This window comes from Nicotiana tomentosiformis, chromosome 3 (genome assembly GCF_000390325.3).
Source record: "Nicotiana tomentosiformis chromosome 3, ASM39032v3, whole genome shotgun sequence".
Lineage (NCBI taxonomy): Eukaryota > Viridiplantae > Streptophyta > Magnoliopsida > Solanales > Solanaceae > Nicotiana > Nicotiana tomentosiformis.
Window position 1 is genome coordinate 129414096 of NC_090814.1, and position 17877 is coordinate 129431972.

Consider the following 17877-nt stretch of genomic DNA (forward strand, 5'->3'; position numbering starts at 1 on the left):
TTTACTGAATGCGTGGTAGTTACACTTAGTGCAACATCGTTGGAAGATGTCGGCATAGAAGTTCACATATAGGTTAGCTCATGTGAGCAAGATAATAGTTGTGTGATGATGATGAATCTTCCACGAAGAATTTTACTTGCTACCCGGTAAGAGGTCAAATAAGTGATTGTGGCTGATGGTTCAGAATATTCGGGGAAAGCTTCACAAAAGGATTTTGAGAATTTGGTGGTTAACGGTGAGGAATCATGGTAAATGGGGAGGCAGAATAGTTGTGGGCTCTATATTATGTGATAGTATCTTAAAGCTAAGTGGGAGAGCCCCACCGTCTACGATTGGATCGCGTGGTCATCGGCTTGTGCACGGTTATCGGCACATTGGTGAATTATTTGTGACTAATAAAAAAGGAAACATCAGGGGTAATTCGAGCAGAGAAATTGATAAATGTGTGCTATATTTCGTCTTATCGATTCAGGTGTAGGTTTTGGGAAAACTCAGAGTTATACTTCTTGTGGAGGTAATGTGCAAGGATTTAGCCGATTGCTTCTTTGTGAGGGTATTCATGTACTAGCAGGGATAATGTGCAAGGATTTAGCCGATTGCTTCTTTGTGAGGATGTTCATGTACTAGCAGGGCAATGGAGTTTGGTTATATTCGAGACCAGGTCAGAGTGGGTGACTCTTAGCAACGGTTCAGTGAGTTCAAGAATTTAAATCCGGTACTTAAAGATTTCGGGTCCGTTGTATGGTTAAGGATCGAGTTCTGAAGTGGATTGCGAATGGGACTTGGAGTGTTCTATGTTATTATCGATTAAGCGGTGCAGTATTGGAGGAAATGAAGAAATGGCTTCGGATTTGCGGGAGGTTTTGCATAATGTGTAAACCAGTCGGAGATGCTATTGTGCGCTGGAGAAAGGTATGAGGTCATTCATGGGTATTGAGATGATGTAGTCTTGCGATTCTGGTCACGCAGGATGAGTGCAGATTGAGTTTGATATGGTGTGAATGGAGCTAACATTATTTCTAAGGCAGGTCAATGGTAAATTTAAAGAGGTTGGGTCGGTTATAATGGCTGAATCAGCATGATTGTGGCAATGGTCGGTTCATTCGGAGTGTGAAGTTATAACATGTGATTTGTGGTTGTACATGCAGGCTTGACATCCACCAATAACTGATTGATTTGGGAGGTAGTTGATTCAAATGGATTTGTAGTGTAAATGGATTCCGAAAGGGTTATGACGGTTTAGATCGCAGTTTGAGGTTGTGTTTTTCTATGATTTGGGAATTCGGTTGCGTGTTGCATTGGTCCTCCTGAAATAATGCTAAGTGAAAGCTTTCTAGCAAGTGAAGTGTTTATTCTACTAGTAGTTCAAGGGTTATGGTGAATATGTATATTATCGTATAGCGGCATGATAAGTGCGGTGAGTGGTATGGAAATTAGAAGTTGAGGATCAAGGTTGCGGTTTGGTTTTGATAAGAATATCACAAGCTCGGGGGAGCGGGGAGGATTTTAGATGTCCATTGTATGGTGGCATTATTGCCGGACAGTCGTAGGATGGTATATGTTGTGGTAGTAGGGTTGGGGTATTGAAATGTGGATGTTTAGCTAGTTATGTAGAAATAGCATGGTTGATGGCCATTGATGTTCGGATTTGGCTGCCTGCTGCGGAAGGTTGTGGGAGTGTATTTCACTGGGAAATTTGTATAAGTGTGATATGTTGGTCACTTGAGTACTAAAGATTTAAAACCAAGTATTGAGATTTTTGGGTATCATCGTTGATGTGAGAGTTTGTTACGGATTGGGATGGATGCTCGTACGTGTCGCGAATAGGGCCATTGTGAATCCTTGAAAGTTTATTAGCCTAGTATGGTATGAACAGAATCGGTTTGAGGTCCGCTGGTGGGACTAATGTGATTGAGTGCTCTGCGTAAGGTCAGATATGTTCATTCGTCATAACATCCCTTACTAAGGAGTCGTCTGGCATTGGATGTTACTTTCGTTGTTAGTTAGTCCGTGTAGCCTATATTGTGCCACGTGGGTTGTGAGATGGCTTGATTAGCCACATGTGTGTTGAGGCCCGTGTAGCTTGCAGTGTTATATGAGCAGGATAGCTCTCGAGATGCAAGTCATTTATCGCACTTTAGTTGTGCTTGAGTTTCGTAGCGTGTGGCACTATTCACCTTCTCGGGATTTGTATTATGCACTGGGTGTGCTTGTGATCAATATTCAGGTATTTCGTAAGTATAAGCGTTGCGACTTCATGTGTGTTTTCTTCTTGATGGTTATGTGAGGATCGGGTGGCACATTGCCACGTGTATATAATGTTTGGATCGGGTTGCACGCCGCAATAGTGAGATGTTGGGTACGATTCCATATATTTATTTCGATGTATTTTGTTTCTCATTCACTTAGGAGAGTTCATAGCATCTGGTCGACCGTTTTATTTGTTACGCGGACTAGGAAGTTCCATTCCAGAGTTCGCTTTTCCTTATGTATCGCATTCAAGTTTGTAGCCTATTCGCATTGTTGGCATCATATGAGACCTGGGCCAGTGTTTGGGGTGGCTTATTGCCTATGTAGCTTACACTAGGTGAGACAAGACTATTGGACCTGAAATCATACGATTTGATTGATTGAGCAGGTGGTTATGAATTTCTACACATATTCTATGTCATGCCAGTATTATGAGAATTGAAATCGAGCTTATTTATATTATGAGGTGTATTGCGAGCATCAGGTTCGTGAAATTCCAGTTATTGTGGTTGGAGTATGTTTCCTTGGGCAAATGAGTTATGCGGTGCGTTGTGTGATTTCTGCATAGATGCACAATCGTGTTTTAGCACAGTGTGTAGTGACTGATGCGGTGTTCGTATGTTAGAATAAGGTATTGTAAAGAAATTCGGAGGTAGGATTTGGTTCTAAGGCTTATTGATTGAATAAAAAGGGAGAACTTTCCGTCCGGCTAAAGCTGAGGTGCCAAACTGGGATGATGATGGCACGGGTAGGTGTATAGGGTGTTAAACAGTAATTTTGGATAACTACGAAGCAGCTCTTAGTACGTTCGAGGACGAACGTATGCTTAAGTAGGGGAGAATGTAACGACCTGACCGGTCGTTTTGAGCTCTAGCGCGTCATTCGGCGGTTTAAGGCCTTGAGTAGCTTCACTTCAGGTATTATGACTTGTACGTGTGGTCAGAATCGAATTTCGGGGTGTTTGGAGTTGATTCAGGAAGAAAATTCTAAATTCAGAAGTTTTAAGTTGGAAGAATTGACTAAGGTTTGAATTTATAGTAAACGACCTCGAAATTAGCATTTGAAGGTTCCAATAGGTTCGTATGATGATTTCGGACTTGGGCGTATGTTCGGGTCGAGTATCAGGTGGCCGGGGAGTATTTCGACACCTATCACGAAAGGTTAGTATTTTGAAGGCTTAATAATTTCCTAAGTTTGGGTTGGAATAGATATTTATGTTATCGATATCCGTTTGGGATTCCGAGCCTGGGAATAGTTTCGTATGGTGTTTCTGATCTTATGAGCGTGTCCGGACATTGATTTGGAGGTCCGTAGGTCATTTCGGCGTCAATTGGCGAAAGTTGCAAATTTGGATGATTTTTAAGAAGTATGACTGGGAGTGGAATTTTTGATATCGGGGTCGAATTTCGATTCCGGGAGTTGGAGTAGGTCTATAATGTCAATTATGACCTGTGTGCAAAATTTGAGGTCAATCGGACGTTATTTGATAGGTTTCGGCATCGAATGTAGAAGTTTGAAGTTTCAAAGCTCATTAAGTTTGAATTGGAGGGTGATTCGTGTTTTTAGCGTTGTTTGCCATGATTTAAAGGCTCGACTAAGTATGTATGATGTTTTAGGACTTGTTGGTATGTTTGGTTGGGGTCCCGGGGGCCTAGGGTTCATTTCGGATGCTTAACGGATCGATTTTTAAACTAAGGGAATGCTGGGATTTTTCTGGTTGTTGGTGTAATCGCACCTGCGGAAAAAGGGCCGCAGGTGCGATGCCGCAAAAGCGGCCAGGCAAGCGCAGAAGCAGCTCTCGTAGGTGCGAGTTTGGAGCTGCAGAAGCGGTTGTCGCAGGAGCGACCTTCTGGGCCGCAGAAGCGGAAATCGCGACTGGGCAGAACCCTTTAAGTTCAAGGGTTCGATAGTTTCACCCATTTTTCGGATTTTGGAGCTCGGGTTGGGCGACTTTTGAGAGGCATTTCATCACACAACTTGGGGTAAGTATTCTTGACTCCCTTGTAATTATATTTCATGAATTAATCTTCATTTTTGGTGTATGATTATTAAATCTTCATGGGAAATCGAAGGAAATTTCTACAATTTCGTAAAAATGAATTTTCGAGTTTTGAATTCCGATTCGGAGTCGGATTTGAGTAAAATTAGTATGGTTGAACTCGTAATTGGATGGGTTATCGAATTTTGTGAATTTCGTCTGGTTCCGAGACGTGTGCCCCACTGCCAACTTTTCAAGCGGAGTTGAGAATTTTATAAATTGTTAAATTTCAAGCATTGGAGTATACATTTTGATTGGTTTGCACATTGTTTACATAGTTTTGGATCGACAAGCATTGGTTTGAGGTATTGAGTGGCGTTGAAGTCGGCTATGGAGCTTCGGAGAGAGGTAAGTCTCTTGTCTAACCTTGTAAGAGGGAATTTACCCCATAGGTGATTTAAATTAATAATTGTTGCTAATTGTGAGGGCTACATACGCACGAGGTGACGAGAGTCCATGCGTAGCTACTAATTATGCTATGTCCGGGTAGTTTAGGACTCAAAGCATGACTTATTTGTAATAATTGATGTGATGACCCAAAAGGTCATCTTATGTTTTAGAACTCGAATCTGCGCTCTTCAACCTTAAAAATCTCATTTTTACCTTCCTCGATTTACGTGCACAGTCTAGGCATATTTCCGGAAAGCTTTTATGTTGAAAACTAATAAAAACAAGAATTTTTACCTTAAAAGTTAATTTTAGTTGACTTCGGTCAATATTATAGGAAAACGGGCCCGGATCCGAATTTTTACGGTCCCGATGGGTCCGTGTCGAATTATGGGACCTGGGCGTATGCCCGGAATCGAATTCGGAGGTCCCCAGCTCAAGTTATGAATTTTTGATTAAAATTAAAAGTCTAAAAATTTAATTATTTTTAAGAATTGATTGATGTTTGGTATTGTTAGTGACGGGTCCGTATTCTGGTTTCGGAGCCCGGTACAGGTTCATTATGATATTTAAGACTTGTCTGTGAAATTTGGTGAGAGTTGATTTGACGTGATTCGAACGTCCAGTTGAGAAAATAGAAATTTTAAAGTGTTCTTGAGAATTTCATTTGAATTGGTGCTAAATTCGCAGTTCTAGGTGTTATTTTGGCGATTTGATCGTGCGAGTAAGTCCGTATGTTGTTTTTAGACTTGCGTGCATGTTTGGTTTGGAGCCCCAGTTGGCCCAGTCCTTTTCCGCAGAAGCGCATGTCCTGTCCGCACGTGCGGATGCGCAAGTGCGACCAAAGCACCGCAAATGCGAAGGTTGCTGGGCAGTGAGTTCATTTAATTCGGACTCCAGCCATTTTTTCTTCTCGTTTCAAAAGGATAGGAGGCCTAGGGCGATTTTTCAAAGATAATTTCTTCCCCAAATCATAGGTAAGTGTTCCTTAACTCGTTTCTTTCAATCTTTTACTTCATTTTACAAGAAATCAACCAAAAATCTAGAGTTTTTATGGTAGAATTAGGGATTAGGGTAGAAACTAGGGATTTTGGAAATTTGAGGATTTAGACCTCAATTTGAGGTTCGGATTCCAAAACTAATTATATATTCGGGCTCGGGGGTGAATGGGTAAGTGCATTTTGGTCCGAACCTCGGATTTTGACCAAGCAAGCCCGGGGTCAATTTTTTTCAACTTTTTGGAGGAAATTTTTAGGAAATTTAATTTATGCAATATAATTGATTCCTTTAGCAATATTTGATATTATTGAGTCATTTTTGAATAGATACGAGTGGTTTGGACGTGAATAAAAGCTGTGATTGAGAATTAAGTGGCCTTCGGAGCGAGGTAAGTATTGTGTCTAACCCTGACTTGAGGGAATTAGGAACCTTAGATTACTTGCTAAGTGAAATTCATGTGAGCGGCGTATATGTGAGGTGACGAGTACTTATGCGCCGCAAATTTACCTGTTTTTCATGTTTCTCTATTTTTCTTATATTGTCTCATTCCTATGCCAAATTGCTACATGTTATACTAGTGTTGTTCAATTTATCATTTTTATTATGTTTACGGATTTTGCTGGTGATAATTGAGTTTTTATTTCATAGTTGTGATTGATATTATGGAACCAAATATTAAAGTAAGGTTTGTACTTGTTATTCTATCTCCCAGTTGTTATTTATGCATTGCATTATGGTAAGGGAGAGTGTTAATGCACGAACGGTGATGTCGTGCCATATTGTGAGTGTTAATGCACGAAGGGTAATGCCGTGCCATATTGTGAGTGTTCATGCACGAAAGGTGATGTCGTTCCATGATATGAGAGTTAATGTACAAAGGGTGATGTCGTGTCGTTTCTATTAATTTTATGGTGAGATTGAGAGAGAAAGCACGAAGGGTGATGCCGTGCATTTTTTCTTACTGTATTCACTATTCATGTTGATTCATGGTATATTGACTGCTCCGGTGATCATTCTGTTGTAGTTTTTTATCTTTTATTCCCCTTAGTATGTTCCCCTCCCGACATTTCCTGTTTAGTTCTTCATTTATGTTATTTGTATATACACTGTTAAATTGTACAGGTTGATTTGTAGGTGCCTTGCCTTAGCCTCGTCACTACTTCGTCGAGGTTAGGCTCGACACTTACCAGTACATGGGGTCGGTTGTACTGATACTGCACTTTGCACTTTCTGTACAGATTTTGATACCGCCTCGAGTTGATCGAGATTTTGCTATTGGTTCGCTGTCCGGAGACTCAAGGTAGATCTGTCGGCGTTCACAGACCTTGAAGTTCCCGTCTATCTTTTTTGTTCTACTATTTCTTTCATTAACACAGTTGTATTTCTTTCAGACTATTACTTGTAGTAAATTCTAGAATGCTCGTGAATTGTGACTCCAGATCCGGGTGATAGTAATTAATACAGTTTTATGATATTCCGTACATATTATATTTCATCTTTGTTAATTATTGTTAATTACTGAATGGGAATAAGGAAATGGGTTTAATGATTCTCTAACGTTGGCTTGCCTAGCAAGTAAAATGTTAGGCGCCATCACGGTCCCGTCGGTGGGAAATTTCGGGTCGTGACAGTTGGTATCATAGCCCTAGGTTGCCTAGGTCTCACGATTCACGAGCAAGCTTAGTAGAGTATGGAGGATCGGCACGGAGACCTCTGTGCTTATCTTCCAGAGGCTATGAAGTTTAGGAACAAGTTTCACTTTTTTCTTCTCTGTCGTGCGATTTTGCTTTCTCAATGCTGATTGAACTCTTCTACTCTTATTCTTTCGCAGATGGCGAGAACATGTACCGCTTCCTCAGCTAAGCAGCAGCCAGAGCCTCTAATGGCAGCTCCTACGCAGGGCAGAGGTCGAGGCCGAGGCCGTGCCAAAGGCCGAGGCAGGATGCAGCCTAGAGCCTGAGCAGCAGCCCCAGCAGTGGAGCCTCAGATAGAGCCTCAGCAGCTCCTACGCGGGGCAGAGGTCGTGAATTGTGACTCCAGATCCGGGTGGTAATAATTAATACAGTTTTATGATATTCCGTACATATTATATTTCATCTTTGTTGATTATTGTTAATTACTGAATGGGAATAAGGAAATGGGTTTAATGATTCTCTAACGTTGGCTTGCCTAGCAAGTGAAATGTTAGGCGCCATCACGGTCCCGTCGGTGGGAAATTTTGAGTCGTGACAATTGGTATCATAGCCCTAGGTTGCCTAGGTCTCACGATTCACGAGAAAGCTTAGTAGAGTATGGAGGATCGGCACGGAGACGGTTGTGCTTATCTTCCAGAGGCTATGAAGTTTAGGAATAAGTTTCACTTTTTTCTTCTCTGTCGTGCGATTTTGCTTTCTCAATGCTGATTGAACTCTTTTACTCTTATTCTTTCGCAGATTGCGAGAACATGTACCGCTTCCTCAGCTAAGCAACAGCCAGAGCCTCTAGTGGCAGCTCCTACGCGGGGCAGAGGTCGAGGCTGAGGCCGTGCCAAAGGCCGAGGCAGGACGCAGCCTAGAACCTGAGCAGCAGCTCGGGTTCCGGAGGGGTTCATTGTTACCCCAGTACTTCAGGATGCTTTGATCCGTTTGGTAGGCCTTATGGAGAGTGTGGCCCAGACTGGCACATTTCCCATGGCACCAGCAGTCTCTCAGGTGGAGAAGGAGCCCAGACTCCCACCACTCCCGCTCCGGAGCAGATAGCTCCCCAGTATCAGGCTCCAGCAACTCAGCTAGTCGGATTAGTTCAGCCGGTTATTGTGGCACAGGTCGGAGATGGGCCAACTATGTCTTCTGAGGCTTTATGGAGATTGGACAGGTTTACCAAGCTCTTTCCTGTTCACTTCAGTGGTGCTCCTTCAGAAGACCTTCAGGAGTATCTTGACAGCTGTCACGAGGTTCTACGAAACATGGGTATAGTGGAGACCAATAGGGTCGATTTTGCTGCATTTCAGATGACTGGTTCTGCCAAGAAATAGTGGAGAGATTACTTGTTGACCAGACCAGCTAGGTCGCCTGCTCTTACTTAGGACCAGTTCTCTCAGCTCTTCATAGAGAAGTTTCTGCCTATCACATTAAGAGAGGAGCGTCGCCGTCAGTTTGAGCGTCTTCAGCTGGGTAGTATGGCTGTTACTCAGTATGAGACCCGTTTTGTGGATTTGGCCCGTCATGCTATTCTTCTGCTTCCCACCGAGAGAGAGAGGGTGAGGAGGTTTATTAATGGACTTGCTCAGCCTATTAGATTGCAGATGGCTAAGGAGACTGGGAGTGAGATTTCTTTTTAGGCGGCTCCTAATGTCGCCAGACGAGTCAAAGTGGTTCTTACTCAGGGAGGTTAGGGGTCTGACAAGAGGCCTCGTCATTCTAGTGAGTTCAGCGGTGCCTCATCTAGAGGTAGGAGTACTTTTGGTAGAGGCCATCCTCCCAGGCCATTTCATTCAGTGCTCCAGGCATCTCACGGTTCCTCAGGTGGTCGTGGCCCTCAGATGCATTATTCCGACCAGCTAGCCTACAGAGCACCACCAGCTCCTATTAGTGCACCTCCACTCCAGAGTTATCAGGGTGGTTATTCAGGTCGACAAGGTCAGTTTCAGGGTCAGCAGTCATAGCAGCCGAGGTTATGTTATACTTTTGGTGATCTGAGGCACATTGCTAGATTTTGTCCTCGGGCAACAGGCAGCTCACAGCAGCAGAGTTCTCGTGCCATGGGCACCACCTGCTCAGCCAGCCAGAGGCAGGGGTCAGGCAGCCAGAGGGAGAGGCCAGACGGTTAGCGGTGGAGGTCAGGCCGTTAGAGGTAGAGACCAGCCAGTTAGAGGCCATCCCAGGGACATAGTTCAGGGTGGTGGGGCCCAGCCCCGGTGTTATGCTTTCCTAGCCAAGCCTGAGGCTGAGTCATCTGACGCTATTATCACAGATACTGTTTCAGTTTGCAGTAGAGATGCTTCAGTCATATTTGATCCGGGATCTACTTACTCCTATGTGTCATCCTATTTTGCTTCCTATTTGGTTATGCCCCGTGATTCTTTGAGTGCTCCTGTGTATGTGTCCACACCAGTGGGAGATGCTATTGTTGTAGATCGTATTTATCGTTCGTGTGTGGTCACCATTGGGAGTCTTGAGACTCGTGTAGATCTTCTACTTCTTGACATGGTTGATTTTGATGTCATACTGGGTATGGATTGGCTGTCACCTTATCATGCTATATTAGATTGACACGCCAAGATGGTGACCTTAGCCTTGTAGGGGTTGCCTCGATTAGAGTGGAGAGGGAATCTTGGCCATTCTGCCAGTAGGGTTATCTCTTATGTGAAGGCTCGGCATATGGTCGAGAAGGGGTGTCTAGCTTATTTGGCTTATGTTCACGATTCTAGTGCGGAGGTTCCTTCCATAGATTCGGTGCCGGTTGTTCGTGAGTTTCCAGAGGTGTTTCTTGCAGACCTGCCTGGGATTCCACCCGACAGGGATGTTGATTTCTGCATTGATTTAGCTCTGAGCACTCAGCCTATATCCATTCCGCCATATCGCATGGCCCCACCAGAGTTGAAAGCATTGAAGGAGCAGATGCATGATTTGCTTGATAAGGGCTTCATTAGACCTAGTGTCTCGCCCTGGGGTGAACCCGTGTTGTTTGTGAAGAAGAAAGGTGGATCGATGAGGATGTGTATAGATTATTGGCAGTTGAACAAAGTCACCGTCAAGAACAAGTATCCATTGCCGAGGATTGATGATTTATTTGATCAGCTTCAGGGTGCCAAGGTGTTTTCAAAGATTGATTTGAGATCTGGCTACCATCAGTTGAGGATTAGGGCATCCGATGTTCCTAAGACAGCTTTTCGGACTCGGTATGGGCATTATGAGTTTCTAGTGATGTCATTTGGGCTATTAAATGCCCCAGCAGCATTCATGGATTTGATGAACCGCGTGTTCAAACCCTACATGGATTTCTTTGTGGTTGTTTTTATTGATGATATCTTGATCTACTCCCACAGTCAGGAGGAGCATGAGCAACACCTTCGGATCGTTCTTCAGACTCTGAAAGACAGCCAGTTATATGCTAAGTTCTCAAAATGTGAGTTTTGGTTGAGTTCAGTTGCTTTCTTGGGTCACGTTGTATCAGTAGAGGGTATTCAAGTGGAACCTAAGAAGATTGAGGCAGTCCAGAACTGGCCTAGACCCATATCAGCTATAGAGATCCGTAGTTTCCTGGGTTTGGCGGGCTACTACCGTCAATTTGTGGAGGGGTTTTCATCCATAGCAGCCCCGTTGACCAGATTGACCTAGAAGGGTGCCCCGTTCAGGTGGTCAGACGAGTGTAAAGCGAGCTTTCAGAAGCTCAAGACTGCTTTGACCACGGCACTGGTATTGGTGTTACCCACAGGTTCAAGATCTTATACAGTATATTGTAATGCATCTCGTATTGGTCTGGTTGCGGTATTGATGTAGGGTGGCAAGGTTATTGCATATGCTTCACGGCAGCTGAAGGTTCACGAGAAGAATTACCCTGTTCATGATCTAGAACTGGCAGCCATTGTTCACGCGCTAAAGATTTGGAGGAACTATCTTTACGGCGTGCCATGTGAGTTATTCGCTGATCATCGGAGCTTGCAGTATTTGTTCAAGCAGAGGGAACTCAATTTGAGGCAGAGGACGTGGCTGGAGCTATTGAAAGACTATGATATCACCATATTGTATCATCCCGGGAAGGCCAATGTGGTGGCCGATGCTTTGAGTAGAAAGTCAGTCATTATGGGTAGCCTTGCATATATTCCAGTTGGTGAGAGACCGCTTGCATTGGATGTTCAGGCCTTGGCCAACTAGTTCGTGAGGTTGGATGTTTCTGAGCCCAGCCATTTCTTAGCTTGTACAGTTGCTCGGTCTTCTTTGTTTGAGCGCATCAGAGATCGGCAGGATGACGATCTTCATTTACTTGTCCTTAGAGACACAGTGCGGCACGGTGGTGCCAAGCAGGTAACTGTTGGAGATGACGGAGTTTTGAGGATGCAGGGTCATATTTGTGTGCCTAATATGGATGGGCTTCGTGAGTTGATCCTTGAAGAGGCTCACGGTTCTCGGTATTCTATTCACCCGGGCTCTTCCAAGATGTACCAGGACCTACGGCAGCATTATTGGTGGAGAAGGATGAAGAAAGACATAGTTTCCTATGTAGCTCGGTGCCTAAGTTGCCAGTAGGTAAAGTGTGAGCATTAGAGACCTGGTGGTTTACTTCAGAGGTTAGAGATTCCTGAGTGGAAGGGGGAACGTATCACTATGGATTTCTTTGTTGGACTCCCATAGACTAAGAGGAAGTTCAATGCAGTTTGGGTCATTGTGGACAGGCTGACTAAGTCAGCGAATTTCATTCCTGTGGCAGTTACCTATTCCTCAGAGCGGTTGGCAGAGATTTACATCCGGGAGATCATCCGTCTTCACGGTGTGCCCAAGTCCATTATATCTGACCGAGGTACACAGTTCACCTCGCATTTATGGAGGGCAGTACAACGTGAGTTGGGTACGCGGGTTGAGCTGAGCACCGCATTCCATCCTCAGACAGACGGGCAGTCAGAGCACACTATTCAGATATTGGAGGACATGCTTCGCGCTTGTGTTATAGACTTTGGAGGTTCTTGGAATTATTTCTTGCCACTTGCATAGTTTGCTAATAATAATAGTTACCAGTCGAGCATTCAGACGGCTCCATATGAGGCATTATACGGAAGGCGATGCCGTTCACCAGTTGCGTGGTTCGAGCCTGGAGACGCTCGGTTGTTGGGCACAGACTTAGTACGGGATGCCTTGGATAAGGTCAAGATTATTCAGGATTGACTTCGCACTCAGTCCAGGAAGAAGAGTTATGTCAACCGTAGAGTTCATGATGTTGCATTCATGGTCGGAGAGAGAGTGTTACTTCGGGTATCACCCATGAAGGGTGTAATGAGGTTCGAAAAGAAGGGCAAGTTTAGCCCTAGGTATATCGGACCTTTTGAGATTCTGGAGAGAGTGGGAGAGGTGGCTTATAGGGTTGCGTTGCCACCTAGTTTAGCAGCTACTCATTCGGTATTCCATGTGTCCATGCTTCGAAAGTATCACAGCTATCCATCCCATGTGTTAGATTTCAGCTCTGTCCAGTTGGACAAGGATTTGACTTACGAGGAGGAGCCAGTGGCAATTATAGCCTGGCAAGTTCGCCAGTTGAGATCAAAGAGTTACCCTTCAGTTCGAGTGCAGTGGAGAGGTCAGCCTATTGAGGCAGCTACTTGGGAGTCCGAGTCCGATATGCGGAGTAGATATCCCCACCTTTTCACCAGGTACTTTTCTAGGTCCGTTCAAGGACGAACGGTTGTTTTAGAGGTGGAGAATGAAGATGACCTAAAAAAAAGGTCATCTTATGTTTTAGAACTCGAATATGCGCTCTTAAACCTTAAAAATCTCATTTTTACCCTCCTCGATTTACGTGCGCAGTCCGGGCATGTTTCTGGAAAGATTTTATATTGAAAACTAATAAAAATAAGAATTTTTGCCTTAAAAGTTGATTTTAGTTGACTTCAGTCAACATTTTTGGTAAACAGATCCGGATCCGTGTTTTGACGGTCCCGATGGGTTCGTGTCAAATTATGGGACCTGGGCGTATGCCCGGAATCGAATTCGGAGGTCCCTAGCTCAAGTTATGAATTTTTGATAAAAATTAAAAGTCTGAAAATTTAATTGTTTTTAAGATTTGATTGGTGTTTAAGAGTTGTCTGTTAATATCGGAGCCCGGTATAGGTTCATTATGATATTTAAGACTTGTCTGTGAAATTTGGTGAGAAACGAAGTTGATTTGACGTAATTCGGACGTCCAAGTTGAGAAAATAGAAATTTTAAGTGTTCTTGAGAATTTCATTTGAATTTGTGCTAAATTCGTAGTTCTAGGTGTTATTTTGGCGATTTGATCGCGCGAGCAAGTCCGTATGATGTTTTTAGACTTGCGTGCATGTTTGGTTTGGAGCCCCGAGGGCTCGGGTGCCATTCGGGCGATGCGCGAGTTGAGTTCAAATCTCAACAAGGCTACTGGTGCACCAAATCTGGTGTGCCCGCACCTGCGAGCCTTTGGTCACAAGTGCGAGCGATAGCCCCGCAGGTGCAACCCAGGCCTGGACTTCATTTTTCTGCAGATGCGGACTTCTCTCCGCAGGAACGGGACCGCAGAAGAGGAACCCTATCCGCAGGTGTGACCCCAGTTGGCCCAGTCCTTTTTTCGCAGAAGCGCACGTCCTGTCCGCAGGTGCGACCAATGCACCGCAGGTGCGAAGGTCGATGGGCAGTGAGTTTATTTAATTCGGACTCCAGCCATTTTTTCTTCTCGTTTCAAAAGGATAGGAGGCCTAGGGAGATTTTTCAAAGACATTTTCTTCCCCAAATCATAGGTAAGTGTTCCTTAACTCTTTTCTTTCAATCTTTTACTTCATTTTACAAGAATTCAACCAATAATCTAGAGTTTTCATGGTAGAATTAGGGGTTAGGGTAGAAATTAGGGATTTTGGGAATTTGAGGATTTAGACCTCAATTTGAGGTCGGATTTCAAAACTAATTATATATTCGGGCTCGGGGGTGAATGGGTAAGTGCATTTTGGTCCGAACCTCGGATTTTGACCAAGCGAGCCCGTAGTTGATTTTTTTCAACTTTTTGGAGGAAATTTTTGGGAAATTAAATTTATGCAATATAATTAATTCCTTTAGCAATATTTGATATTATTGAGTCATTTTTGAATAGATACGAGTGGTTTGGAGGTGAATTCCAAAGGAAAAGCTGTTATTGAAAATTAAGTGGCCTTCGGAGCGAGGTAAGTGTTGTGTCTTACCCTGACTTGAGGGAATTAGGAACCTTAGATTACTTGCTAAGTGAAATTCATGTGAGCGGCGTATATGTGAGGTAACGAGTACTTATGCGCCGCCAATTTACCTGTTTTTCATGTTTCTCTATTTTTCTTATATTGTCTCATTCTTATGCCAAATTGCTACGTGTTATACTAGTGTTGTTCAATTTATCGTTCTTATCATGTTTACGGATTTTTCTGGTGATCATTGAGTTTTTATTTCAAAGTTGAGATTGATATTATGGAACTAAATGTTGAAGTAAGGTTTGTACTTGTTATTCTATCTCCATGTTCTTATTTATGCATTGCATTATGGTAAGGGAGAGTGTTAATGCACGAAGGGTGATGCCGTGCCATATTGTGAGTGTTAATGCACGAAGGGTGATGTCGTGCCATATTGTGAGTGTTAATGCACGAAGGGTGATGCCGTGCCATGATATGAGAGTTAATGCATGAAGGGTGATGCCGTGCCGTTTTTATTAATTTTATGATGAGATTGAGAGTAAAAGCACGAAGGGTGATGCCGTGCATTTTTCCTTACTGTATTCACTATTCCTGTTGATTCATGGTATATTGACTGCTCCGGTGATCATTCTGTTGTAGTTCTTTATCTTGTATTCCCCTCAGTATGTTCCCCTCCCGACATTTCCTGTTTAGTTCTTCATTTCTGTTATTTGTATATACACTGTTAAATTGTACTGGTTGATTTGTAGGTGCCTTGCCTTAGCCTCGTCACTACTTCATCGAGGTTAGGCTCGACACTTACCAGTACATAGGGTCAGTTGTACTGATACTGCACTCTGCACTTTCTGTGAAAATTTTGATACCGCCTCGGGTTGATCGAGATTTTGCTATTGGTCCGCTGTCTGGAGACTCAAGGTAGATCTGTCGGTGTTCACAGACCTTGAAGTTCCCGTCTATCTTTTATGTTCTACTGTTTCTTTCATTAAGACAGTTGTATTTCTTTCAGACTATTAATTATAGTAAATTCTAGAATGCTCGTGAATTGTGACTCCAGATCCGGGTGGTAGTAATTAATACAGTTTTATGATATTCCGTACATATTATATTTCATCTTAGTTGATTATTGTTAATTACTGAATGGGAATAAGGAAATGGGTTTAATGATTCTCTAACGTTGGCTTGCCTAGCAAGTGAAATGTTAGGCGCCATCACGGTCCCGTCGGTGGAAAATTTCGGGTCGTGACAATTACATCCTTTATTTAATTAAAGTACTGGAACTATATTGGAAATTGTTAGAGGAAATAGTAAAATACTGAAATTTCACATACTTGAATTTTTGTGCAAATTACTTGATTGTTAATATAAATTGTACGTCATTATGTGTCACCTTTATAATAACTTCTCATTCCGGAAGTTCATAAGAAAATGTCCTCCTTTTTTATGGAGCGGGCCGAATGCCTCGGCAGTATAGATGCATCTATGGATTGTGTCGCACGTCCCTCGGCAGTGTACACGACACTCTGAATTGGGTCATACTACCTCGGCAAAAATCGTGCTTAATAATAATAATTACATGATACCTTGACATTTATTGCGGCTTGTGAAGCTAATTGATAAATTGAAAATTTATTGAAGTTGAAGGAAATAATTATTTTTGCTTGTTAAGGAAATCATTATTGATCACATAAATCATGCATATTTAAAGATTTATATTTTTAATATTATTGACCCGTACTGAGTGTCAAAGTCGACCTCTCATCACTACTTCTTCGAGATTAGACTTGATACTTACTGGGTACACGTTGTTTACGTACTCATGCTACGCTTGCTACACATTTTTGTGCAGGTACATATATGTTTAGTGATCTTTTGGGCGCAGAGGCACAGCTATTGCGGGGGACTTACAGTGAGCTGCATTTCCATGTTACGAATCCGCAGCATATAAAATCTCCATCAGTGTTATTTACATACTCCTGTCTAATTTGTATTCCAGACAGATGTTGCATTTATCATATTTCCTAGTTGAGGCTCATGCACTTGTGACACCATGTCTTGGCACACACATTAGTAGAATTGTGGATTTAAGTATTTTTCTTGATTTTTATTTATTCATAACCGTTGTATTTTTCTTAAATATTGCAATTAAGAAGAGTTTAATTACTCAAAAAAATTTTGAAGGGATAATATAAGTTTAATTCACTAGTTGGCTTACCTAGCTGTGAAATTGGGCGCCATCACGACCTATAGGTGAAATTGGGTCGTGACACCTACACTTCCGTCTGTAAAGAGCTTCGTATGGAGTCATCTGAATACTGGAATTATAGCTATTATTAGACTATAATCCCGTATTTTAGTCGCTTATTACACTCTAATTCACTGCACTTCACTTGTGTTGAGCTTTAATTGGTTGTGTTTTTGCACTTGTTGTGTGTTTTATGCCTTGTAGGAGTGATTCTGAGTTATGTAGATCTTGTGGAACTAATTTGAGCTATTTGGAGCTTTAAAGTCTTAGTAGAAGCCCAAAGGGATTAAACCGCATGTCAAAACTAGAAAGAAACGAATTACTCTAAGCAAACTACACTGCCGCGCCGCATGGTGCGGCGCGGCTGTGTAAAATATGGCCAGAACTCAAAATGTAAAACGTTCTGGAATTTTGCACAAGCGCGCCGCATGGTGCGGCGCTGCATGCGGCGCGGTAGTGCAAAATTCTTAGAGTATTTTCCCATTTCTGCTAAAAAGGGTATTTTCGTCCAGGGTTTGCTTTAGGGGCGGCTTAAATATACCAAAACACCATTTTAGAGGCATTTTTGGATAGATTTCGACCTAAGGAGGCTAAGGAAGCTAAGTAGGAGTTGGAATAACACAAGCACAAGGATTTCATCATTCCTTCCTCACTCAAGATCCGGGTTTGGATTGAATTTATGTTTTCCTATACTTTATTTACATTTGTGAAGAACTTCTCCATGTTCATGGAGTAGATCCTTTTGGGTTTTGATGGATTTGGTGTATTGATATTGTGTATTGACGAGCGCAAAACACACACTTAAAGTGTGCTCGCTAGCCAAAGATAGTATAGTATAATATCGTATCCACATGGATTGGAGTTAAACAGTATTATCGTAGTTTGTAGCTAGATTGCTATCCAAGATGATCAACAATTTAGATTTATGTGGTTAATACTAAAATTAATTAAGAATCTAGAGCTAATTAACTAATGACAATCGAAGCAAGGCCTAAGCAAAGGAAGATATCAATTGGAGAAAATGGGGTTTTGATAGGATAGGTGCAAGATAATTGTCTAGATTTAACTCTAGATAATACACTTCGAATGTTCAAGTGAATCTCTCGA